The following is a 26,949-nucleotide window of genomic DNA, read 5'->3' as shown; positions in this document are numbered from 1 at the left end:
ATAATCACATATGAATATTGTATGAATATTTTAAACTGTCTACAGTCACATAGCCAGCACCCACATCCAGCACCCAGGTAAAGACACAGAATATTACCAGCAAGCTAGCAGCTTCCGCCATACTATACAGTTCTACTACATGCCCACCCCAAGGGGAACTATAATCTTGACGTTTGATGTCATAGATTAACTTTGTCTACTTTAAACTTTATATACATGGAATAATACCAAGTTTGCTCTTTGGTGTCTGGCTTTTTTCATTCAACATTACCTTTATTAGCTTAATTCGTACTGTAGCTCTTACATCCACATTACTGAATCACTTTGCTTTTCACAATGGGGTTTCTAGACCAGCAGCATCAGCATTACTGGGGATCTTGTTAGAAGGGTAAATTCTTAGGTCTCACCCCAGGCCTGCTGAATCAGAATCTCCTGGGGTGGGCTCCAAGCATCTGTGCTTTTTCAAGCTGTCGGGGTGATTATTGAGCCTGCTAGAGTCTGAGAAATGATCAGTTTTGTCTCTTATCCGTAGGAACTGTATGATACAGATAAATACAATTATTTGTTTTTCCTTCAAATATTCCATAGTGGTCCATGTCTCTGAACTGTTGCACATGGTATCTTATTTGGCTGCTATATACTTAATCACTTATATGGGAAGCCATTTCTGATATTTCCTTTCTTTCCAATCCAATGTGCCCAGTGTCTATTTCATATTTCTGCCATAAGTATTAGTCATTTTAAATTTGTTTCTTTATATTAAACTGTTTTGACTTCTTAAAAAAACTTCCTTGCTCTAAAAAAAGCAGAGAGAGTGCCCCTCCTGGGCAAGCCAATTTAAAAAAAAAAAAGCAAAGGAGCATGCCTTTGATATGCCACTAACCAGTGAGAGCAGCATGTCTTCTGTCTGCCCTGGACACTTAGGAGGCAGTATTCTGCCTAATACTCCCAGGGCCTGGTGCCAGACAGCTGGAGACACCCCCATAGCTGAAAGCCTGTGGAAATTATTCAGACAAACCAATCCAAAACTGTTTACCCTCTCTTGTCTTTTTGGCAGAAACTCCAATAAGAACTTCCGGCCTAGGCTTTCCCCTCACTCCAACATCTGCTGCCTGACTAAAGCCAGGTGTTCCTCTTGCAAGGAGCCAGGTCGCTTGCTTCTGCAGAAACTGTAACAGTAAACTTTTGTTTTACTGGTGTTTGGCCTCCTCTTGTCATCACTTGGTCACCCCTATAAATTAAGATCAGGACACAGCATACTATTACCTATTACCTAATACCATAAACTATTGTATACTAACCTATCCATCTACCCTACTAGGTTGGGAGCTCTTTCAGGATCAAAACTGGTCTTTGTTTTGTTTTGCTTTGTTTTTTGAATCCTTAACACTGAAAACAGGGTCAGACACAAAGTGTATTCTCAACAATAAATAGTGGAGTTAAAAATAAATTGAATGAAGATGCAAAATACTCATAAAATTATAAATCCTGATTAACAAAATGTCTTTATTATTTACACTATAAAATAACACAAACATCTTCAAATTACCTGAAAAATATTTTTGACCACTTATTATGCAGAGGGCAATGCTAAGGGTTTTGGAAATTATGAATGTGAATGAGTATTGCTAAATACTTTCAAGGAGTTGTTATAATAAGACAGACTCTGTCATCAAAATTGGCCTTGTTCTATAGACTAACCCTACCAACTGTACTTGGTTTTAGGTGCCTGACTTCTCTGTAAAAGGACAAAAAGAAAAAAAAGATAAAAGGAAGGAAGGAGAAAGAGGAAAGAGGAGAGAGCAGGAAGGAGAGGAAACAAGGAAGGGAGGAGAGGAGAACCACTACAGATTTACTAAGAGTAGTTGGCTTTTTACCTCAGTAGAGCCAGGTTAGTATGCCTGATCTAAGTAGTATTTACACAGAAGAAGAAACCACCTGCCTCCTGAAGCTTCTTATTCAAATTCTGGTGCCAACATATGTTATCATTAGAAATATATTACATTTACACAGTGGAATCCTATGCAGCAGAAAGAAGGAAGGAACTCCTATCCTTCAAGCAACAGCACAGGTGGAACTGGAGAGCATTATGCTAACTAAGATAAGCCAGGCGGTGAAAGACAAATACCATATGATCTCACCTATAAGTGGAATCTAATGAACTAAACAAATAGCAAATAGAACCAGAGACATGGAAATATGGGACAAACACAGTGATCAGAGTGGAATGGCGAGAGGGAAACGGGGGAAAGAAGGAGAATGGTCTGTCAAGGAACGTGTATAAAGACCCCATGGTAACAGACAATAGGGTGGGGACTGACTGACAGAGGTGGGGGGTGGGCAGGGCAGGGGAGAGCGACGGGAAAAATAGGGACAACTGTAATTGAACAACAATAAAAAACAATAAAAATTTAAAGAACTATATTATTTTAAGTCTTCTTACTCTTAAAGGAACAGAATTACTAAGAGTGGCAACAATTTAACCTTTTCAAGGATTGTCATGGTGTCAAATAGTCTCTGGTATATAACATCAGTAGACCTGTGTATTATTTAGGATTTCAGGGGTTTCAGGTAACAAAGCACAAAATTCAATTAAAAGAAAAAAGTTATTAATTTTTGTACCTCGAAAGTCCAGGAACATACCTAACTATGAGTATAGCAATATCTAGAGAATTGTATGACCCAAAACATCAAGGCTGACTTTCATTAGAGGTACCTGGTGATCAGCTTTACAAGTGAAAAATCATTCAACCTTTGTACCTCAGTTCAGAAATTATTCCTAATTTTAAAAATGCCCAAGTTGATTTCCTATGTAAGCTTCCTGAAATTGAATACTCCTAGCCTGACAATAATCTCATAAACTCCAAAAATACACATAAGAGAGAAATTTGATTGTGTGCTTTATTGATTGAATTGCCTATCAGAAGAATGCAGATATCAGAAAGGTTTCATTCCAAATATCTGAGGGGAAGAAAGCCATAAAACAAGTTGATTCATCAAGCCACGCTTTCAGTGGGATCTCCATGCTTTCTGCTGCAGACATGACCAAGTGTTTAAATCCTTTCAAACACCCCAGATGAAGACCAATTGTAATGTGTTTTATATATATAGGAACTACTTCTTATGTGTATTATTCTTTCTCCTTTCTCCTTATATGTGTTATGTGCTATATATTATGTATTATATATCAATCATATATCATATATCATATACTCAGCAGTGTCCAACCTGTGGCCTATGCGCTGCGTTCAGCCCAGGATAGATGGCAATGTGGCCCAATGTAAATTGTAAATTTACTTAAAACATTATGAGATTTTTTTTTGTGATTACCTGTTTCAATGTATTTAATGTGTGGCTCAAGAAAACTCTTCTTCTTCTAGTGTGGCCCAGAGATGTCAAAAGGTTGGACACCTCCATAACATACACCCGTGTTACCTAGATATATGAGAGGATCCCCCTCCAAAAATGGATTATATTCTGGAGCTTGGGCCCTTTGTAATACAGGCTTCTCCCTCCAAGTAAGTGTTCTAGGAACCCATCTGTATCAGTGTACCAGCTGGCATTGTTGTGGGAGGCTGTGTTTGGCTTCAGTGAATCTTTTTCTTGAAGACTCCTTCAATGCATTTTCCCAATTCATGATGGGTAACTTACGAGCACACCTGCCAAACACCACGCTGAGTATTCAGCAGTTTTTGACCAAAGATGGCATGACCCCCATGCATCACCCTCTCTATTCACCCGATCTCACCCCAAGTGACCTTTTATTGTTTTCCCTGATGAAAAAAGTCCTCAAAGGGAAATATTTTTCTGCTGTAGAAGAGGTGAAATAAAGCAAACACAAACAAAAGGCAGAAGTACTAAAAGGCATAAAAGTCGATGAGTTCAAAACTGTTTTGAGCAGTGAAAAAAATGTCTTGATAGGTGTATTACATCATATAGAGAGTATTTTGAAAGTGACTGAAGTTTAAACATGACAGTTTTTTATAAATTCCTGTTTTGGGGGGACTCCCCTTATATATGTGTTTACAGGGGTTGGGCAACAGTAGGTTCACAGTTGTTTTGTATGGAAAATATATAATAATTAGTAAATAATACAAGAGGAACTCTGTTTTGTGTACTCACAACTGTCTATTTTTGCCTCACCTTGTGTTGTAACAGATGTCACACATATGTAAATAAGTAAATGTGTGTGTGTGTAGTATATGTGTGTTTGGCTTCTCCTGTTTCTTTTAACATTTCTAGTGCCCAGGGCATAGTAGATATCCAAGAATGTTTGTGCAGTGCGGAAGAAATGATGAGGCAGAAACAAAAGAACACAGGGCATTTTAGAAATTAGAATTTAAATCATGTTGCCATGATTGTGAATTTTAAGTCACCATAAAAGATTTTACAACCAAATATAAGCCATTAACTTTTGCCGCCTTTCAACAGTACAAAGAATTTAAATTAACAATCTGCCTGTTACTAATAGAGTCATTCAAAATGAGAGTTTGTTCAGTGATGCATTTAAAAAGAAGTAAATTAAAAATATCTTTGAAACTGTGGACTTGTGGCACAGAGAATAGCAAGACTTAAAATGTATGTAAAGGTACTGAAGACATTCAAAAGATTTTTTTTTAATAAGACTTAAAATTTAGTTTGACTTATTTTTCTTTACAGTTGATGCCTAGCCTTGGCTTGTGTGGCTCAGTGGATTGAGCAGGGACCTACTGACAGAGAGGTCACCAGTTTGGTTCCGGGTCAGGGCACATGCCTGGTTGTGGACCTGGTCCCCAATTGGGGGTATGCAAGAGGCAACAAGTGTGTCTCTCCCTTTTATTCCTCCCTTCCTTCCCTTCTCTCTAAAAATAAATAAAATCTCTTTTTAAAAAGTTGATGCCTAATTAGAAACTCTTAGCCAGATGAAGGAATAACTCCTGAAAAGCTCCCTTTGGGAAACATCTATGGAATAGTTACACATAAGCTTCTGGATATAAAATATATGCAGGGTATTAGCCTGAAATTATATATTATATATTTTAACAATCATATTTATTCATCATCAATATAGGATATCTGAGTCAGCAGGTACATTCTCTAAGGTACTCTGTGTCTATATACCTGTTTATGTTTTTTTCCATAACTAAAATGCTTTTTCCCCTTTGCCCATTTATCCATGTTTAGCTTATCTACCAGTTTGTGTCTTGTTACCAATTTTATATATTTCCTATATTATTCATTTGTTTTGTCTTTTACTACAGAATTTATAAAAGATGAGGTAAATCCAAAATATTAGTACATTTGACACTTGAATAATACAGGAGTCTGGGCTGCCAACCTTCTACAGTTGAAAATCCACATATAACTTTTGACTTCTTAAAATCTTTTTTTCCTTTTTTCTCTTTTTTAAATCTATTTTTCCCATTGCCATTTAGTCCCCTTACACCCCTTTACCCCCTGCAATCACCACAATGTTGTCCATGTCCAGGACATGTCCATGTCCGTGACTCCTTAAAACCTTAACCATAATTTTCCTTCCATATCTACAAGGGATTATCTTCAGGATCCAAGCAGATACCAAAACCTGAGGATGTTCAAATCCTTTATATAAAAGGCTGTGGAATAAGGCATGCTGTCTGCCCTCCACATCCACTTTCGAATCCACAGATGTGAAACCTGGGATAGAGAGGACTGACTGTAAACTCCACATATAAGCGGACCTGCAGAGTTCAAACTCATTTTATGCAAGTCTTAACTGTACCTAGATACTTATTAGTGGTTGTTAATTATGTGTACATTTTGATTGGAGAACATAGAATTTATTTATTTAAATTTTTTGAAGAAAAAGTCAGGGTTTTTTTCCCTTGAAAATAAACCTACATATAGCTTTAAAAAGCAAGGTACCACATAGTAGTATACTTTTCAGAGAAAGATACTACTACTTTGGGGGATAAATAGATCAAACCACTTATATCAAAGTTTGACCATACTGGAAGGCAGGTCAACCTAATTTCCAAATGAAAGGCAAGAGATGAAATTATATTTACCTTTTGATGTTTTATGGGAATAAAATAATTTATGTTTTTCTTTAAGAACTAGATTATATTTTGAGAATTCCCAACTCATACCACAGTGAATAACAATTTTATCAAGTAGAGGGCTGCCTTGTATTATTCCAAATCACTTTTTTAATTAAAAATATTCTCAAGATATAATCCTTTGAGATATGTTTGTACAGCAAGCAATTATACCTGTTCTGTCTCTTAATCCTCATGCTCAGTATTTTGGTTCATAAAGAGACAAGACTGAAACAAGAATCAACAGCTGGGGCTGTATTCCCAAATTATTTATAGTTATCACTAAATGAGTGGATCAAGAAACTGTGGTACATTTACACAATGGAATACTACAGAGCAGAAAGAAAGAAGGAACTCCTGCCCTTTGCAACAGCATGGATGGAACTGGAGAGCATTATACTAAGTGAAATAGGCCAGGAAGTGAAAGACAAACACCATATTATCTAACCTATAAATGGAACCTAATCAATAAAACAAACAAGCATGCAGAATAGAACCAGAGATGTTGAAATAAAGAACAAACTGACAGTAACCAGAGGGGAGGAGTGAGGGTTAACAGGGGAAAGAAGGGGAAGCGTCATCAAGGAACATGTATAAGGGACATATAGACAAAACCAAATGGGGGTAGGACTGAGGGTAGGTGGTGGCGGTGGGTGCAGGGGGTATGAAGAATGGTGGGGAGACAACTGTACTTGGATAACAGTCAAAATAAAATAAAATAGAAATGGCTTTTCCTGAAAATAAATTTCCAACATAAAAGAAGGACAAGCAGCTATCTTCAGTTAAATGTCCCCATTTCTGAAGAATGGAGACCCTTTGGATAAAATACAGCTTTAGGGTTATCTGATCGGTACTGGATAGCACACATTTGTGGGTTGGACTGGTACTTGGATAGGGTGCACTGTTGATCATCTGGAAAGTACACAACATTTTCCCCAAAAGTCTTAGAAAGGCAGTAGTAAATTATTTTAGGGATAAATGTGACATTCCTAAAAAAAGCAAGAATTTATCTTCTTAGTTCGGGAAGAAAGTAGGATGGGACTAAAAGAAAGAAGTCTATATTTTTCCTAGTATCTGCCACTCCATATTTTTAATGGAAATTCACAAGCCAGGAAATTATATTATTTTAATAGTTTCTCTCATGGTAGAATAACAATTAAGCAGATATAATTTTAGCTCACTGGCTGGCACCGTCACTAATGTGCTATCAGATATCTGTTTTGAACGAATGGACAGATTGCTAAGATGTTGGTTTTTGGTTATCTATAAACATAGCTATCTATTATTTTAAATATCTATTAATTGAACTTTGAAAATAAATGTGAAATTCAGTAATGAAGAGTATTATCTAAAAACTGAGAAGGAATCTTCCCTGCTGAAAGAAAAATGCAGTATGGTAATTAACCCTTTGTTGCAACCCATTAGATGGTTCTGGTAACTTCCAAAGGGAAAAAAGTTTATTCATCTTTGCCTCATAGCATGTATCACATAGCTGTTTAATGCCTATCAAGTTAAATGGGCACTAGTGTAGCCACACATTTTTGAATTGTTTCTGAGGTTTGAAAGATTTACTCATATGTAGGGATTCTGATGGTCCCAAGTTCTTTAATGGCTCTTGGACTCTACGCAGATTGAGAAACTCACATCAGTAGATAACTAATTTTTTCTTCACTTGCAGCTGTCAGGGATGCATGCCTATTTCCAATATTTCAAAGTATACTTTGCTTGCATTCCTTCTTTATCATTACCTCCTGGAAATAGAATTGAGAGAAATTCTAGCCCTGAAATTCTCTACTTTTAACTTGAAACCTATAATACCAGCACAAAATCCAGCCTAGCTTTAAAGAAATTTGTGTTTCAATTGATCCAAGCAGATGTCCCCAGTATAAAATTTAGAGAACTGTTTTAAACTGTTTTGTAACTATTCATATATAGGTTTGTCTTCTTTCTGACTATACTTTGAGAGGTCTGAAGGTATAGTCCATATTTTATTTGGCGCCTAGTCACCAGTATTTAGCAAAATTCTGCTCAAATGATTTGAGGAATGAATGCCAGATGATCCCCGGTTGTTCAACTCCTTCCTAGAGCAGGCCCACCAGTCATTTTAGCAAATGCTTTTAGAAAAATAGAGCTGCTGTCCTGATTCCACATGTTCTGTTAAAGTTCAGAAGAAAAGTTGAAATTTCTGGAAAGTTTTAAAAATTTTGACCTACATCCTATCTTGTTTCCCTGATATTTCAAGAAGTAAAATAAAATATTTAGTGTCAGTACATAACTCTTTAGCTAAAGAAATTTTTCAGGGATCCTGTGAACCCTCATTCTGTATCACACTACATGTTATGCAGGTGAATGTTTCCCTTTAAGGTGTACTTAATACAAAAATCTTATCAAAGTGTCCATCTTCATTAATATTTTTTATTAAAAAAATTAAGCTTTATTGAGATATAATGCACATACCATATCATTCACTCTATAAAATAAAAAATTTAGTAGTTTTAGTATATTCACAGAGATATGTGAACATCAGCATTATTTAATTTTAGAAAAATTTTATCACCCTGAAAAGAAGCCTTGTACATATTAATAGTCACTTCCTCCTTCCCCTAGCACAGGAAACCAGTAACCTACTTAATGGTTTCCATGAATTGACCACTCTGGCCATATCATATAAATCAAACCATAAAATATGTAGCCTTTTGTGTCATGTTTCTTTCACTTAACATAATATTTTCAAGGCTTATCTATGCTGTATCAGTACGTCATTCCTTTCTAAGGTCAAATGATATTCCATTCATCAGTGAATGGATATTTGAGTCAATTTTATTTTTTGCCTATTGTGAATAATGTTGCTATGAACATTCATGCAGAAGTTTTTGTGTGATATATGTTTTCAATTCTCTTAGGTATATTTACAAGGGAAATGAATGAGTCAAATGGTAATTCTATGTTTAACATTTTGGGAGATTGACAAACTGTTTTCCAAAGTGGTTGTACCATTTACAAACTCAACCACTATAAGAAAGTTTCATGTTCTCCACATACTTGCCAACACGTTATTTGATTTTCTTATGTTTGCTTTTGTGTTTTTAAATTTTGTCTATGTTAATGGATATGAGGTGGTATCTTGTGGTGGATTTGATTTACATTCCACTAATGACGACTGATGATGAATATCATCTCCTATGCTTATTAACCACTTGTAGTTATTTTTTAAAAATATCTATATAAATCTTTGTCTATTTTAATTGGGTTGTCTTTTAATTGTGAGTTGAAAGATTTTTTTTTATATTTCAAATAAAAATTCCTTTATATATATAAAGAAATCATACATATATATATGATTTACAAATATTTTCTCCAATTCTGTGGTTGCTGTTCTACTTTTTTGATGGTATCATTTGAAGCAGAAACTATTGCTTAAGTCTAGTTCTTAAATATTTACTTCTCTTTGCTTCTAAGAATTGGATAGTTTTAGCTCTTATATTAGGGTCTATAATACATTTTCATTTAATTTTTGAATATGACGTGAAGTACTGGTTCAAATTTATTTATATACTTGTGAATACCCTGTTATTTCAGGACCATTTATTGAAAAGATTATTGTTTATCCTGCTTTGTGTTTTTTTTTTTAAAGGCTTTTATTACCAAACACTACCAGGTTTAATTTTGAACCCATCTAACAGCAAACATAGCATCTCTAACAGGATTAAGGATGGAAGTGAAGACCTAATAAAGATTGTCTCTTAAACAAAGGATTAAAAATACATATGTACATCTACATTAGTATTTTTAAAAGAACAAAATTCTCCAGTGTTGCAGAAAATGATATTCCAAAGTGCTTTCAGTCTATTAAAAACAGCATTTGGCACTATGCTGCCTTAAAGACCCAATTCAGGATACATCTGGAAGAAAAGCATTTCTTCTCTAGAGAGAGAGAGAGAGAGAGGGAGAGAGAAAGAGAGAAGGAGAGAGAAGAAAAATCTCTCCTGTTCAACTTCCACTGCTTATTCCTAGAAACACCCAAAGGTCAGTATAAAGAAGACCCAGCCCACTTGCCTAGGCCTCTGCCAGTCTGAAGACTCACACCAACGATTTTCAACTTGACTACAATCAAGAAATTGATCCCTAATTTCTGGGAACTGGCAAAAAAATTCCTATTTCCTTCAAGGAGGGACCTCAGGGCTCTGTAAGAGCTCAAAGGGAACTGGCCCAGACTGGAACATCAGGATGCTCAAAGGGGATGTTTCTAAATAAAAGACTATTGTTTCTCCCATTGAATTGTTCGGCATCATTGAGAAATTCTATTTACCACAACTTAGTTTATTTCTGAACTCTTAATTATATTCTCTTGATTTATAAGTCCAGACTTCTATTAAAACGACACTGTATTGATTGCTGTAGCCTTATAGCAGCTTGTGAAATAAGGAACTGGATGTAAAAGCCAATTTTGTTCTTTTTCAAGATTGTTTTAACCATCCAGGGGCCCTTGTACTTCCATATGAAATATGCAAAGAACTAACCAATATATGTATTTGAGCCAACTGGGATTTTGAGAGGGATTGCATTAAATCTGTAGATCAATTTTGAGTGTGTTGCTACCTTAACAATAAGTTTTCTGATTTACTAACAAAGATGTCTTTTTGTTTTAATGTTATAGTTCTCAGTATACAAGTCTTAAACTTTCTTTATTAAACTATATTCATAAGTATGCTGTTCATTTTGATACTACTATAAATGAAATTGTTTATTTCATTTGCAGATTGTTCATTGTAAGTATGAGAGTGTATAGACATATATTGATCTTTGTATACTGATCTTATATCCTACAACCTTGCTGAAATAATTTGCTATTATAAAAATGGTTTTAGTAGATACCTAATGGTTCCCTATTCACAAAATCATGTTATCCTCAAATACAGATAGTTTTATTTTTTCTTTTCAATCTGGATTTTATTACTTTTCCTTGCAATGTTTAGACCCTCTAGCATAATACCGTTGAATGTTTTTCAAATACTTTTCTGCATCTATTGAGAAGATCATGCAGTTTTCTTATATAATAGTAACATGACCTATATTGGCTGAATTATGGGTGTTAACTAACCTTGAATTCCTACAACAAATAACACTCATTTGTGGTGTAGAGTTCTTATTTTTTCATGTTTTCAGATAATGTGTATAGTATTTTTTGAAATATTTTCCTCTCTCTATTTATAAGGGATATCAGTTCCCAGTTTTTTGTTTGTTTGTTTTGTTTTTTGTGAAGTCTTTGGTTTGGCGTCACAATAACACTGGATTATGGAATTAGTGAGACAATCTTTCCTCTACTTCCATTTTTGCAAAGAGTTAGTGTAGTATTGGTGTTAAATACTCTTTAAATATTATCAAATTTCATCATTAAAGGCATCTGAACTTGAGCATTTTTATGGGAACTTTTTGGATTATTAATTTATTTTCTTGCTATAGGTCTATTAGATTGCTGTTATCTTCATGTGTCAGTAATTTATATCTTACTAGTAATTTTTCCATTTAATCTGGGTCATCTGAGTACAATTATTTATAGTAGTCTCATATAATTCCTTTTCATTATTCCTGTAAGTTTAGTACTGACTCCCTTCTTTCATTCCTGATATTAATAATTTGATTACTCTCTCTTGTTTTGGTGAATCCTAAGGCTTTAAGTTTTGTTTCATTGAATTTTTCTATTGTTTTTCTTTTTTATTGAATTTATTGGTACATTAGTTAATAAATTATATAGGTTTCATGTGTACAATTCTATAATACATCATCTGTATATTGTTTTGTGTGTTTACCATCCCAAGTCATGTTTTCTTTCATCTCCACTTATCTCCCCTATATCCTCTTCTAACTCTCCCCACTCCCATTTTTTGCTGGTAGTCAACTGTTGGGGACCACCCTTCCTGGTCTCAGAAAGCTCTAACCCCCCATGACTTAGGCTGAGTGAGAGATCTCTGGACCAGGAGCCACTAAGGAGACAAAAACTTATTTCCCTGGCATGAATGCTGCCTGTTCTGTGCCTAAACCTCCTAAGCTTGATCAGTTAGCCAATGATGGGTAAAATTTCCCACAGAGGGAAATGCCTAGGACAGGCAGATCATGTGGAGGCTTCTGGGAAGAGACTCGGGGCTGTGAAAATGAAAGGGTGATGGAGATCAACCCCTGCCCCCTTGGCTTTGTCAAAGCCTGAATCCTTGTTCTTAGAAGTGAGTAATCCAAATCTCCTGGCTGCCTTTGTCTTCTGTGTTAACTCAGGCCTGCAGAAATAGCAGGGACAATGCAGCCTAGACCAGAAACGGTGGACCCCTGGGGTAATCAGGCCTGGGACATAGAATATGCAAGATCCTGTGAGATCTGTTTGCTGAAGGATATTATTAGATTAGAATTTGAAGGCATGGACAGGAAACCAAAACTGCCCTTTGAGCCCTGTTACTCCTTTCAAATGTTAAAACTCCAATCTCTGCCCAGAATCACAGCGGGGGGTTCTGTCTGCACCTTTGTAAGTCACCTACTTCTTTTGATCTTTTCTGCCAGACTGTGAATCCACAAACTAAGTCTGTATTCTCAATAAAAATCTGCTTGGGAATGAAGATGAGGTGCTCCCCACTAGAGAGAGTGGCCATTCTGTTCCTACTTCCCCACAGGACCTGGTTGTCTCCGTGTACATTTTTCTTGTGTGTTGACGAGCCATCTGCAGCATTCCGTGCTCACTGCAGGCCAGTGAGCACGTGTCAGTCAACATACTTTGTTTTTCATTTTTTTGTGTAATCCCTTCACATTTTTCACTGAACCCCACAATAACCCTCCCCTCAGACAGTTGTTAGCCTATTCATTATCAGTAAAAGAATAAAACATTTTACCTTTTTGGTTCATTGCTTTTTCTCTATCATTTTATTTTTTATCATTTATTTTTCTTCTAATATTTATTATTCCTTCCCTGTTTTCTTTTTTTAATTTCTTAAGGTACAGGGAAAAGTTATTAAAGTAAGAACTTTTCTTTGGTTCAGTGTTTTTTGGTTTTATCTAATTTACTTTATTGGTTTTGTTTTTTTTTCTATAAACATGTTTTTTATTGTTGTTCAATTACAGTTGTCTTTATTTTCTCCCCACCATTCCCTTACAGCCCACCCATCCCCACCTCCCACCCTCGATCCTATCCCCCTTTGGCTTTGTCCATGGGTCCCTTATACATGTTCCTTGACAACCCTTACCCTTTTCCCCTGTTATCTCCTCCCCATCCCTCTCTGGTTACTGTCTATTTGTTCTTTATTGCAATATCTCTGGTTCTATTTTGTTTGCTTGATTGTTTTGTTGATTAGGTACCATGTACAGGTGAGATCATATGGTATCTGTCTTTCACCTCCTGGTTTATTTCACTTAGCATAATGCTCTCCAGATCCATCCATGCTATCCTAAAGGGTAGGAGCTCTTTCTTTCTTTTTGCTGTGTAGTATTCCATTATGTAAATGTACCACAGTTTTTTGATCCACTCATTTACTGATGGGCACTTAGGTTGCTTCCAACACTTGGCTTTTTAAATTGTGCTGCTAAGAACATTGGGGTGCATGGGTTCTTGGTGTTTCAGGATCCTTAGGGTATGATCCCAGCAGTTGAATTGCTGGATTGAAAAGAAGTTCCATTTTTAGTTTTCTGAGGAAATTCCATACTGTTTTCCACAGTGGCTGCATATTCTTTTTTACTAATGCTTTTACAGCTATAAACTTTTATCTGAAGACTGGTTTAAGCTACAATTAATAATTTTTGTATGTTGTGCTTTGATGTTCATTCATCTTAAAATACCTCCCAATTTTGCTTGTGATTTCTCATTTAATAACTGGCTAATGCAGAGTGTGTTGTTTAATTTCTACATATTGGTACATTTTTAAAAATTGCCTTTTCAGCCCTGGCTGGTGTGGCTCAGGGGATTGAGTGCTGGCTTGTGAACCAAAAGGTCACCAGTTCACTTCCCAGTCAGGGCACATGCCTAGGTTCCAGGCCAGGTCCCCAGCTGGGGGCGTGAGAGAGACAACCAATCAATGTATCTCTCACTCATCAATGTTTATTTACTTCTGCTTCTCTCTACCTCCCCCTCTCTCTAAAACTAAATGAAATGTTTTGAAAAAATTGTCTTTTCATGTTGATTTCTAATTTCTTTGCCTTTATTGTAATTGCCTCTAGTTTCATAGCATTGTGATCAGAGAAAATGCTTAATATGATTTAAAACTTCTTAAATTTATTGAGACTTGTTTTGTGTCCTAACATGGTCTATCCTAGAAAATGTTCCATGTGCACTTGAAGAGTATGTATATTCTGTTGTTTTGAGGTGAAATGCTCTGAAGATATCAATTAAATCTATGTAATCTAGTAGGTCTTTTAAGGCCACTGTCTTGTTGATTTTCTGTCTGGAAAATCTGTCCACTGAAGTCAATGAGGTGTTAAAATCCCCTACTATGTATTTCTGTTGAACTTTTCCTTATTGCCCATCAAGATTTGCTTTATATATTTAGATGTTTCTGTTTAGGGTACATAAATGTTTACTAGGGTTAAATCCTCTTGTTGGATTGTTACTTTTATCATTATGTCATGTCTTTCTGTGTCATTCACTATAGTCTTAGTTTTAAAGTCTATTTTGTTGTATAAGTATTGCTACCCCAGCTTTTTTTCCCTTTCCATTTGCATGAAATCTCTTTTCCAACCCCTTTCTTTTAGTCTGTGTGTATCTTTCAGTCAGAGGTGGTTCTCTTGTAGAAAGCATATTATGGGTTTTGTTTTCCTATCTATTCAGTTATCCCATGTCTTTTGGTTATAACATTTAAGCCATTTACATTTAAAGTGCTTATTGATAGATACAGATGTATTGTTATTTTATTTTTAAGCTATTTTCCTCTGTTTTTCTTTTTCTTCTTCTTAAAGCAAACCCTTTTAACACCTGTTGCAGTATTGGTTTGGTATTAACAAACTCCTCTAGCTTTTTCTAGTATGGGAAATTCCTTATTTCTCCTTCGATTTTAAGTGATAGCCTTGCTGGGTAATGTAGCCTCGGTTGTAGATCCTTACTTTTTACCTTGAACATATCATGCCACTCCCTTCTGGCTTGAATTGTTTCTTTTGAGAAATCAGATAATATTCTAATTGGAACTCCCTTGTAGGTAACTACCTCAATTTCTCGTGCAGCTTTAAGGATCCTCTCCTTGTCCTTAAGCTTTGCCATTTTAATTATAATGTGTCTTAGAGTAGGCCTCTTTGGATCTATCTTGTTTTGGATTCTCTGCTCTTCCTGGGCTTGTCTGTCCTTTTCTTTCACCAGATTAGGGAAGTTTATGGTCATTATTTCTTAAAATACATTCTCGATCCTTTGTTCACTGTATTCTCCTTCAGGTATTCTCATGATGCAGATGTTGTCATGCTTGTCCCAAAGACTTCTTAAGCTCTTCCCACTTTTTAAAATACTTTTTTCTTTTTGCTGCTCTGCTTGGGTGTTTTTTTTTTTTCTATCTGCATTCCAAATTGTTGATTTGGTCCTCTGCTTCATCTAACCTGCTATTTATTCCTTCTGGTGTATTATGTATTTCAGGTATTGCATTATTTATTTCTGACTGGTTCTTTTTTATTATTTTTATGCCTTTTTTCATGCTGTTGAGTATCCTTACAATCATTACTCTAAACTCTATATTTGATAAATTACTTGCTTCCCTTTCATTTAGTTCTTTTGGAGGATTCTCTTGCTCTTTCATTTGGGGCCTGTTTCTTTGTCTTCCTATTTTAGATGCCTCTTTGCATTTGTTTTTATGTATTATGCAGATCTGCAAAGACTCCGGTGTAGGCCTTTGTCAGACACTGCTTGTGATTGGCCTTGGGCAACCTGTTGGGAGCTATCAGCAACCCGCAGCATGTGGCTCCCTCTGCTGCGCCTGTTTGTGTACAGAAAGAACCAGGCTGCACATCAAATCAGGCTTTTACTAGCACCAGGCCCAGAAGAGAGTCAGCTAAAGTCTCTGAGCTCCCAGAGATCCACCCTAGTTATTAAACTTAAACACTGATATAACCTCAATCTGTAATTAGCAGCCCAGCTTAAGCTCCACAGGGTAGGACAGAGTAATTCCTGTGGGTATGGCTATTGCTTCCTTTTAAGCTGATATCACTTGGAGGGGAAAGCGCTGCCTGAGAAAGATAGCTTCTGCAATATGGGAAATGACTCAGCACAAGAATCTTGGTGGCTATTCCTTCAGTTCTTACCCAGGACCACCAGCCCCAGACTCCTCATGTGTCTCTAGTTTACTCTGCCCCCCTCTGCTGGAGCCCAGGATAAATGGCTATAAATGGAATTTTGTGCACTGTCCCTTTAAGACTCTCTGCATCTCCAGTCATCTCTCCCTGGTAGAAATAAACCCCATTGTTTTTTACAGCTGGATGTTATCTGGGATCCTTCCCAGCTCTGGTGTCATAGCCTGGAGATCCCAGCTTGGGGTTTATACCCACACTTCTCAGGAGGAACCTCCTGGCCACTGAACTATCCCTCCAGAACTTCAGCTGCCATCCATTGGAGCCCAGCCAGTCTTCTTGCACCTCCTACTCTCTACCAGTTATGTTGTAGTGAAGTGGATTTCTTCCTTATGTCCTTTTTTATATGGCTTCTCTCCAGCTAGTGTTCAGTTGGTTATTCAGGACTATATCTCTACAATTTAGTTGTAATTCCAGTTTGGACCTGGGAGTATGTTTGTGCAGCTTCTATTTACTCTTCTGCCATCTCGGATCTGATTTCTATTTTCTTTCTGTTGTGGTTCGAGAATAAACTTTCTAAGATTTTAATCCTTTAAAATTATAAGACCTACAAAAGGGTTATAAGAAAGCTCCACATGCATTTGGATGGAATGTTATATTCTGATATTTAGTGGAGTATTCTATATTTATTAGTTCTGTTAGTTCATAGGGTTGCTCAAGTTTTCTAATTATTAGTCTACTACCTAGTTGTTTTATTCATCATTATAAGAATGATATGAAGCCTACAATTATTATCATAGAAGTTTCCTTTTTTTCTATTAATTTTGTCGCTTTTTAATTTTATATATTTTGTCATTCCTCAGTTAGGGTCATATATGTTTATAATTATTATGACCTCTTTATGGATTGATTATTTTATTATTATAAACTGTTCTTCTCTGTCTCTAGTAAAATTTTCTATCTTAAAATCTATACTTACAGTAGATTTGCCTCACCATCTTTCCTTTGGTTACTGTTTGCCTAGTAGTGTTGACCCTTGAGAAACATGAGGGTAGCCCTTGGCTGCATGGTTCAGTTGATTTAAGTAAGTGCCATCCAGTACACTAAAATGTTGTGGGTTTGATTCCTGATCAGGGCACATACCTAAGTTTTGGGTTTGATCCCTGGTCTGGTAGTGCACAGGAGGCAACCAGTCAATGTTTCCCTCTCACACTGATATTTCTTTCTCTCTCTCCCTCTCTCTCTACCCCAACTCAACTCTCTCCCTCTTAAAATCAATGAATCCTCACCCTTTGGGTGGAGGATTAAAAATGTAAAAAAAAATGAGGGTTAAGGGCATCAACCTCCAGATGTAACTACAGTCTGTCCTTCACATTCGTACATTTACAACCATGGAGTTAATCCTTGAATGACCCGGGTTTGAGGGGTGCAAGTCAATGGAAGTGTAGTCAATTTAACCGTGCGGGTCACTTGTGCTGCATGTTCAGTTGAAAAGAAAACCTGCATGTAAGTAGCCCTGCACAATTCAAACCCATGTTTTTCAAGGTCAACTGTATATCTTTCTCAGTTCTTTTACTTTTAATTCATTAGTGTTTTTTAATTTAAACTGGGTCTTTTGCAGACAGCACATAATTGGGTTATTTTAAAAATCAATTTTATGTCTTTTGTTTGAATTATTTAATTTATTTACCTTTAATATAATTACTAGTAAAATAATATTTAATTCTTGTTATTTTTCTATTTGTTTCTTTTATATCGTATGTCTTTAATGTATTTTTATTCCTTCATAGCTGCCTTTGAATTATTTTGGAGTTATTTCTTAGTATACCATTTTAAATTCTTTGTTGAATTTTCTATAATATTTTTGTGTTATTTTCTAAGTGGTACCTTCAAAATTTCAATGAATAAATTATTTTATAACAATTCAGTTTGATTTATTACCAACTTAATTCCAACAGTAAACAAAAATTTTGTTCCCTTATAGCTTCAATTCTTCTTCATCTTGTTTGCTATCATTGCCATACAGATTAGATGTTTTTATTTTATAAACGATGAACACAATTTTCTAAGTATTGCTTTGTGCTAGTATCATACAAACAGATAGGAAAAAAGATGCATTGAAAACAAAAACATAGTTTTTATTTCCCTATGTATTTATACTTACTGGTGTTCTTATTTTTTGTGTGTATTTGATTTAGTGTCCAGAAACCTTTCATTTCACCTGAAGCACTCCACTTAGTATTTCTCATAGAGTAAACTTGTAAGTGAAAAATGTCCTCATTTTTTTCTTGGGATGTTTAAAATTATTGTTTGATTTTTGAGGGGACCATTTTGCTTAGCATTTTTGGCTGACAGTCATTTTCAGCACTCTGAATATGTTATTCCATTACTTTCTGATATCTATGTTTTCTGACGAGATGTCAACTGTTAATCTTAATTAACATAACTTGTATAAGGTAAGTCATTTTTTTCTATTTTCAAAAATTTTTCTTTGACTTTTGAAATGTGGACTATGATATGCTTAAGTATAATGTCTTTGAGATAACTCTAATTGAAGCTTGTTGAAATTTTTAGATATAGTGATTAAGGTTTTTGACCATTATCTTCTCAAATATTTTGTCCTTTCCTCTTAAGATTCCTCATATAATATATTGGTAAATTTTATTTTGCCTTACAGATCTTTGAGGGACAATTAATTATTTTTTAAAAAATATTTTTCTTTCTGTTAGACTGGATAATCTCAATTACCTATTTCTAAGTTCACTGATTCATTCTTCTGCCAACTTAAATCTGCTGTTGAGCCATTCTAGTAAATTTTTAGTTTAAATATTATATGTTTGGACTCCAGCATTTCTATTTTACTCTGTCTTATAATTACATTTTTTTTTCAGGAAGTTTTAAAAAATTTGATTGTGGTGACATTGATTAATAAAATTATGTAGGTTGCAGTTATAATATATCATCTACAAATTGTGTTGTATGTTTCATCATGCAAAGTCATGCCATCATTATTTATCCCTCTTTTACCTTTGTCTTCTTCCTCTTACACCCCTTTCCTTCTGGTAATCACCTACTGTTGTCTATATCTATGGGGTTTTTTTTGCTTAATCTGTTTACCTTTTTCACCCAACCCCTCAACTCCCCTGCCCTCTGACTACTGCCAGTCTGTTCTCTGCACCTGTTAGTCTGTTTCTATTTTATTAGCTTATTCTGTTCATTGGATTACACACATAAATGAAATCATATGGAATGCATTCTTCTCTGACTGGCTTATTTCACTTAGCATAAAACTCTCCAGACCTATCCATGATGTCACAAAAGGTAAGATTTCCTTCTTTTTTAGGCCAAGTAGTATTTCATTGTGTAAATGTACCAAGATTTTTTATATCCATTCATCTACTGATAAGCATTTGGGATGCTTTCAAATCTTGCCTATTGTAAATAATGCTGCAATGAACATAGGAGTGCACTTATCTTTCAAATTAGTGTTTCAGGTTTCTTCAGATACATTCCCAGAAGTGAAATTGCTGGGTCATGAGGCAGTTCCATTTTAATTTTCTGAGATAACTCTATGCTGCTCTACAAAGTGGCTGCACCAATCTGCATTCCCACCAACAGTGCACAAATGTTCCCTTTTCTCCACATCCTCACTGCCATTTGTTTGTTAATTTATTGATGATAGCCATTCTGACATGTGTGAGGTGATTTCTCATTGTGGTTTTAATTTGCATTTCTCTGATGATTAGTGACATTAAGAATCTTTTCATGTCTATCGGCCGTCTGTATGTTCACTTTGGAGAAGAGTCTATTGAGGTTCTTGGCCCAATTATTAACAGGATGGTTCATTTTTTTATGTTTTCTTTTATAAGTTCTTTACAAATATAGGCTATTATCCTCTTATCTGGTGTGTTATTAGCAAATATGTTCTCCCATTTAGTGATTTGTCTTTTCATTTTGTTTATGGTATTCTTTGCTGTGCAAAAACATTTTAGTTTGATGTAGACTCATTTGTTTATTTTTTGTTTCCCTTGCCTGAGGCAAGGAAATATCAGAAAAATATTGTTATTAGACATGTCTGTGGTTCACTCTATGAATGTTAATGATTTTGAGTCTAAAATTTATGTCTTTAATTAATTTTGAAATTATTCTTGTACATGATGTGAGAAGGTGGTTGAGTTTCTTTTTTCTTTTATATGTATCTGTTCAATTTTTCCAACATCATTTACTGAATAGACTATTTTTACTACATTGTATGTTCTTGCATCCTTTTTCAAATATTTACTAATCATAAAGGCATGAGTTTATTTCTGGGTTTTCTATTCTGTTCCAGTGATCTATATGTCTGTTTTCATGATGGTATCATGCTGTTTTGATTACCATGGGTTTGTAGTAGTAGTTTGATATGAGGTAGTGTGATTCCTGCTTTATTCTTCTTTATCAAGATTCTTGTAGCTATTTGGGTCTATTGTGATTTCATGTAATTTTTTGAATATTTGTTCTAGTTCTGTGAAATACACCATTGGTATCTTGATAGGAACTACATTGAATCCATAGATTTCTTTGGGTAATATGGACATTTTAATGATGTTAATTCTTCCTGTCCAAGAACATGGTATGTGCTTCCACTTATTTGTATCTTCTTCAATTTCTTCAGTATCTTACAATTTTTTGAGTACAGGTCTTTCATAATTTTGATTAAATTTATTCCTAGGTATTTTATTCTTTTTGAAGCAATTGTGAGTGTGATTCTTTCCTTAGTTTTCCTTTCTGATAGTTCATTATTGGTGTATAAAAATGATACTAATTTATGGATATTAATTTTGTATCCTATTACTTTACCTAATTCATGCATAGGTTCTAGTAGTGTTTTGGCAGAATCTTTAGGGGTCTCTCTATATAGTATCATGTCAACTGCAAATAATGACAGTTTTACTTCATTCTTTACAATTTATATACCTTTTATTTTTTCTTTTGTCTGATTGCTATGGCTAGGACTTCTAGTACTATGAGGAGTAAGAGTGGTAAAAGTGGACATGCCTATCTTATTACAGATCTTAAAGGAAACACTTGTAGCTTTTGCCCACTGAGTATGATGTTGGCTGTGGGCTTGTGAAATATGGCCTTTATTACATGAGTTATGCTCTCCCTATTCCCACTTTGCTGATATTTTTTATCATAAATCAGTTATGGATTTTATCAAATGCTTTTTCTGCATCTGTTCATATGATCATGCAGTTTTCATTCATCATTTGTTTATGTGGTATGTCATATTTATTGATTTCTGGGTATTATACCAACCTTGCATCCCTGGACTGATTCCTACTTGATCATGGTATATGATCTTTTTAATGTGTTCCTGGATCTGGTTTGCTAGTATTTTCTTGAGGTCTTTAGCATTTATGTTCATCAGAGGTATTGACCTATGATTTTCTTTCTTTATAGTGTGTTTATCTGGTTTTGCAATTAGTATAATTTTGACCTCATAAGATGAACTTGGAAGTCTTTTTCTTATAATTTCTATATCTTTACTGACATTCTCTAATTGGTAATACATAATTCTCATGTATTTCTTTAATTTTGTAAACATAATTTCCTTAGTTATAACTAATTAATTATAATAGTATGTTTTAAGTTTTTGTTAACAAATTTAAAGTCTGAGCTTCTTTAGGAATATTTTTTTATTGACTCCTTTTATTGTTTGTGTATGATCCATAGTTTCTTGGTGTGAAATAAAATTTCTATCATCTTTATTTTTAATTGAAAACTGGAAATTTAATAATACAGTGCCACAATGCTAGAAATTAGTTCACCTCTTTATGTGGTTTTTGGGTTTTTGTTTGTTTTTTATTTTGTGAACTAATTTTGCATAGTCTGTATTTTTTGTCATGTGAAGCCAGTGTTGTCTTTGCTCTGTTAATTTGCTGGTTAGCTAATAAGTGCATAGGGCTTACCTTAGGTGATTTTACCCAGGAAGTCTCTCACCCTTTGCAGAGGAGCACTGTGCATATGCTGGTGGCTCACCTTCAGTGCTTTTGCTGTTTACAACTCTCTTTCTGACTTTACTTCCTCTGAGCATGAGGCCTCAAGGAGAGACACTAAGACCTTCTTAGGTCTTTCCTGGGTATCATCACTTCTATTCACATGCATATGATCTTATGGTTTCCTAGGAACATTTAGAGTTCTTTAAACCCCCTACTCCTTGTCAAATATCTGATTTCCCAATTTGTCTTTTTAATGATTTTTGGTCAGGCTAAGGTTTGCTCTAACTGGCATCAACACCTCAGGCAGCTGTGATGTAAAAATGTTGTCACTGATTGTTTTGACAAATGTTCTGAGATGGAACTGTTTTCACAGAAAGAAGTTTGAATCAGGTCAGATACAGGTAAACCCTGAGAATAGGGCTTTTTCAATCAACTGTCAGGTCAGATATTGACAAAGCTCTGGTGATTGTGGTTTCAGTGAATATCAAACCCACTTACACTATTCAGTGGTTGCAAGGCTGCCAATTTTCACAGCTACATGGTCGTGAAGCTATTGTGTTTTTAAGGCCATGGCAGAACTGATGAGAGTGTAATGGGAACTGGATAAGCTAAATGCTGTAAAGCATGTTTTCTTGTGAGACTAAGTCATTTTTCTGAAACAAATGCTTCTCATATTGTTGGAACCTTTGATAAATTTCCAAAATTCTAAAAAGATTAATGTTTACCATTTTTCCCAGTGTTATTGTTGCTTTCGCAGAGGATTAGATTTTTGGAGGCCCTTATTGTGCTATTTCAGTAGTGGTTTCAGTTAATATATTTTTACTGGTTTATTAAATCAGTATATATTTTCTGAAAATGTTTTGCTCTTCTTTGGGGAAGAATTTTACCAAGCAACACTTTCCCCATAGAATCATTTAACTTACAACCTTGCATAATTAAAACCCCAAATTCCAATAAAATATATTAAAAAAATAAACCCAAATTCCTTGGAAGCAGACATATTTATAAATCATTTACCACCTATTAAAAATGTGGGGTTATTTTAAGAAAAAATGGTAATCATTTCTAATTATGGGGTTGAAAAATAAAAAAAGGAAGGTGGTAGTCCAGGAACCCTGAGAGCCAATTTCTGGCTATGCCCTTGTGCCATTGGTTTAGCCTTGGGCATTACTTAAAAATATAGCAATAACAGTTTATCATAATTTTCTTTTCATAGGCTGTTAGGACAGTGTTTTGAAGTAAAGAGTTTCTTTTCAAGGTTTCTTGATTATTTCTCACTGTCAACCAATTAGTTTTCTCTGAAATGTGCACCTGCATCTTAAGACGATACAGCTATAATTTACCTTCAATATGGTGTGCAGCAATAACAAATTAACAGCCATTTCAGAGAGCTCAGGAAGAATAGAAATATAAAGAGGCATGTTAATCTGGCCAACTTTTTGTGTCAGCACAATCTGTGGTGCCTTGTAGGGACACTTAAGATATCATTACTAGAGATGGTTGGCATATTACAGAATAGATAGTAGTCTTATATGGGTGTCCAGAACAGTATTTGAGGGTTTTTTAAGTGCATGTTTTCATTTCTAACTTCTAAAACTGGAAACAATCTACCCACTATGCTTACCCTAGACATTGAAAGCTGAAACCACACCTGTTATGTGTGGAATTTTATACCCCGAAAAGATATAGTAAAGTCTTAATCCCTAGTACCAGTAAACCGTGAGATATCTAATATCCTTTTTAAAGTTCCTTCCCTGTTTAAATTAACAATTAAAAATTTCATAAAGCTGATGCAAATAGGTACCACAGATTATGAATTTCAGGGAGGTTGGTAGAATATGATATGTGTTATTTGGCCTGACTGGGTCAAGTGGATACTGAGATAATAGTAAATAACGGGCTTCTGGCAGCTCATGGCATGTAGTAATGCTAGAGTTTGTTAAGTCAGTACCTGTGTTACCTGAGTCGCAGTAGTCTGTGAAGATAAGGATATAGGTACCAAATATGTATAATGAAAACTACACTGATAGAATTATTCTATATTTTGATTGTTACAATAGTCACAGTAAAATCAAAATTGCACATTTAAAAGGCGAGTTTTATACTGAATAAATCATGCCTGAATAAACCTGATTAAAAACAGAAGGTAAGAGGAAGGGAAGTAGGAAGAGGAGGAGAAGAAATATGCTAACTCTAACCTTTCAAGAAAAAGGGTTGGGGCCACTTAAGTGCACAAATAACTGCAGCCTCACAGGGAACCAGGTGAAGGCAAAAGATCTGAGAAGAGGGAATTTATAAAAGACAATGGCCTGAAGGCCAGATGCAGAAAAAAGACATGCTGTTTTGACGTTGCTGTGCTAGGCAAATGTTTATCTTGTTTAACTAATATTCTCTGTTTTCCTCTTTGTTTCATTCTGTTATATATGTAATATAAAATATATAATATGTAATATAAATATATAATATTATTATATAATATTATAACATAAATATATCATTTATATTGGATACATATCCAATGTGTATAAATTTTCAGTTATGTAAAATGATTAAGTTCTAGGAATCTGCTATACAACATTATGCTTGTAATTACTACTATATTTTATATTTTAAATTTGTTAAAGACAGTATAGCTCATCTTAAGTGTTCTTACTGCAGTTAAAAGTAAATAAATATTATAGTGATAATTACTGTGAAGAACTGTAAGGTATCTGAAATTTCCCCCTACTTGCTAGCTAACAAGTTACGGAGGATTCTCACAGGTACTTATGGAAGACACAAAACTCCTGGGTCAGATACAAAGTACTTTGTCTCTCGTGATGTAGCCAGTGTCCTGAGCTTCATGTCTCTGTCATTTTTCTTGTTCCCCATCCAAATCTCATGGGCACTACAGAGGCCCAGTGGATGCTACCACGCAGTGAGTTTACATCTAAACTAAGGACCCCCAAATTTGGAAACCCAAATATTTATTGTAAAGTTGCTATTCAGAAATATGCTCAACATTTGCTCCAGTGGGAGGCATTATTTTTATTATCTTGGTCAGTAAATAAATCTACCTCTGCACCAGTGGTAAGAGGTATTTAACTTTCAATTTGTCTGATATAGGAACATGGATGGAAATGAGATTTGAATCCAAAACTGTCAGTGTTTCTATTCAAAATGTGCAGAACTTAAGAGTTCCATTGATATTTGTTTCCCAACAATTGTTTATTATTTATTTTATAATTAAATTTATAGAATTGCAAATCAAGAATAATAGTTAAATTAAAGGAGCAGTGGACATGACCTAAAATTCCTTAACTTAGTGCTGCATGTGCAATTCCATGAGACTTTGAGTTGGCCTTTTTTAAAAAAAATAATTTTATTTATTTATTTTTGGAGAGAGGGGAAAGAAGGGAGGAGAATGAGAGAAACATCAATGTGTGGTTGCCCTTCGCATGCCCCCTACTGGGGACCTGGTCTGCAACCCAGGCATGTACCCTGACTTGGAATTGAACCAGCAACCCTTTGGTTCACAGGCCCGCATGCAAGCCACACCAGCCAGGGCTGAGTTGGCCCTTTTTGAAGTGGAGGATTTGTTAAGTGAGAGCTTCTTTCCATTCACCATCTCTTGTTTTTTTCTCTTTTTTTGACATACTTTAATCATTGACATTTATTTTTCCCCCAGGTAACAAAATATGTATTTTGTTAACTTACAGAGTTTATTGTTTTATTCTTCCCTCTTCTGCCTGAATATAAACTCCACAATGCTAGGAATCTTTATCTATCAGTTCACAGTTGCATATTCGGCAACTACATTAATGACAAGAACTTAGAATACAGTTTATTTTTTGTTTATTTCTAATTTTTTATTGAATTGTTGGGGTGATATTGTTTAAGAAAATTATATAGGTTTCAAGTGTACAATTCTATAATACATCATCTGTGTATTATATTGTGTTCACCACTCAGAATCAAGTCTCCTTGTATCACCATTTTATTCCCCTTTTACCCTCCTTTACTCCCCTCACCCCTCGTCCCATCTGGTAATCACTATACTGTTGTCTCTGTACAGTTTATAAATATTTGCTGAATCTCAGAAGCTGAGGAGTTTGTGTAGTAGACATATGTCATTGCTTTTGTCACCTGGTGTGACAACCCTTTTCATCAGTGGGGAATCCACACTTGAGGTAACACAGCCTATTTATCACTATGACAACATTAATCATCACAATTTTTGTTATCCCTATTTCCCTTGCAGCTCAGGTATGGGCATATGTTCTAGGCTGTAGTTATCAACAAGCCTACTCCAGTCCTTGGAAGAGAAGCTGGTGATGCAGTAAAGCATGAATGCACGGTATCCATTGTGACAAAGATGGTGGCAGCAGAAGCAGCTAGTTCTAGCTCCAGCAGACAGCACTGGTCGCTGGCATTGTTTCAGCCATGTGTCATTCCTCAGATGTGATCCCGGCCCCAGCATACCAGTGTTCTCACAGGTGTCATTCCTGGCTGCTTTTATTCCAAGCTTGTGTCTCCAGTTGTATCAGAGATTTTATGAGCAAGAAGTCTTTAAGTGAAATATTTTAACATATAAATAAGCTAAAGTTGTTTTCTGTTGCTTCCATCTGTTTATGTTGAGGTATTGTGAAATTTTCAGCAGCATACAATACAAACATCCAGGTCATATCCACAGGTAG

General features: G+C 35.1%; 1 long non-coding RNA gene across 1 annotated transcript; it reads right to left on the bottom strand.

Moving 5' to 3' along the window:
• Nucleotides 1–10,854: 10,854 nt before the first annotated feature.
• LOC118499810 lies at nucleotides 10,855–16,085 on the bottom strand. Its single transcript, XR_004902353.1, has 3 exons — nucleotides 15,910–16,085; nucleotides 14,052–14,055; nucleotides 10,855–10,866 (listed from the first exon to the last, which is right to left on the bottom strand). It is a non-coding gene; the product is annotated as an uncharacterized LOC118499810 (long non-coding RNA).
• Between the last annotated feature and the right edge of the window lie 10,864 nt (nucleotides 16,086–26,949).

This window comes from Phyllostomus discolor, chromosome 1 (assembly GCF_004126475.2).
Source record: "Phyllostomus discolor isolate MPI-MPIP mPhyDis1 chromosome 1, mPhyDis1.pri.v3, whole genome shotgun sequence".
NCBI classification, from domain to species: Eukaryota; Metazoa; Chordata; class Mammalia; order Chiroptera; family Phyllostomidae; genus Phyllostomus; species Phyllostomus discolor.
Note: the sequence above shows the minus strand (reverse complement) of the source record. Positions and strands in the feature narration are given on the sequence as shown.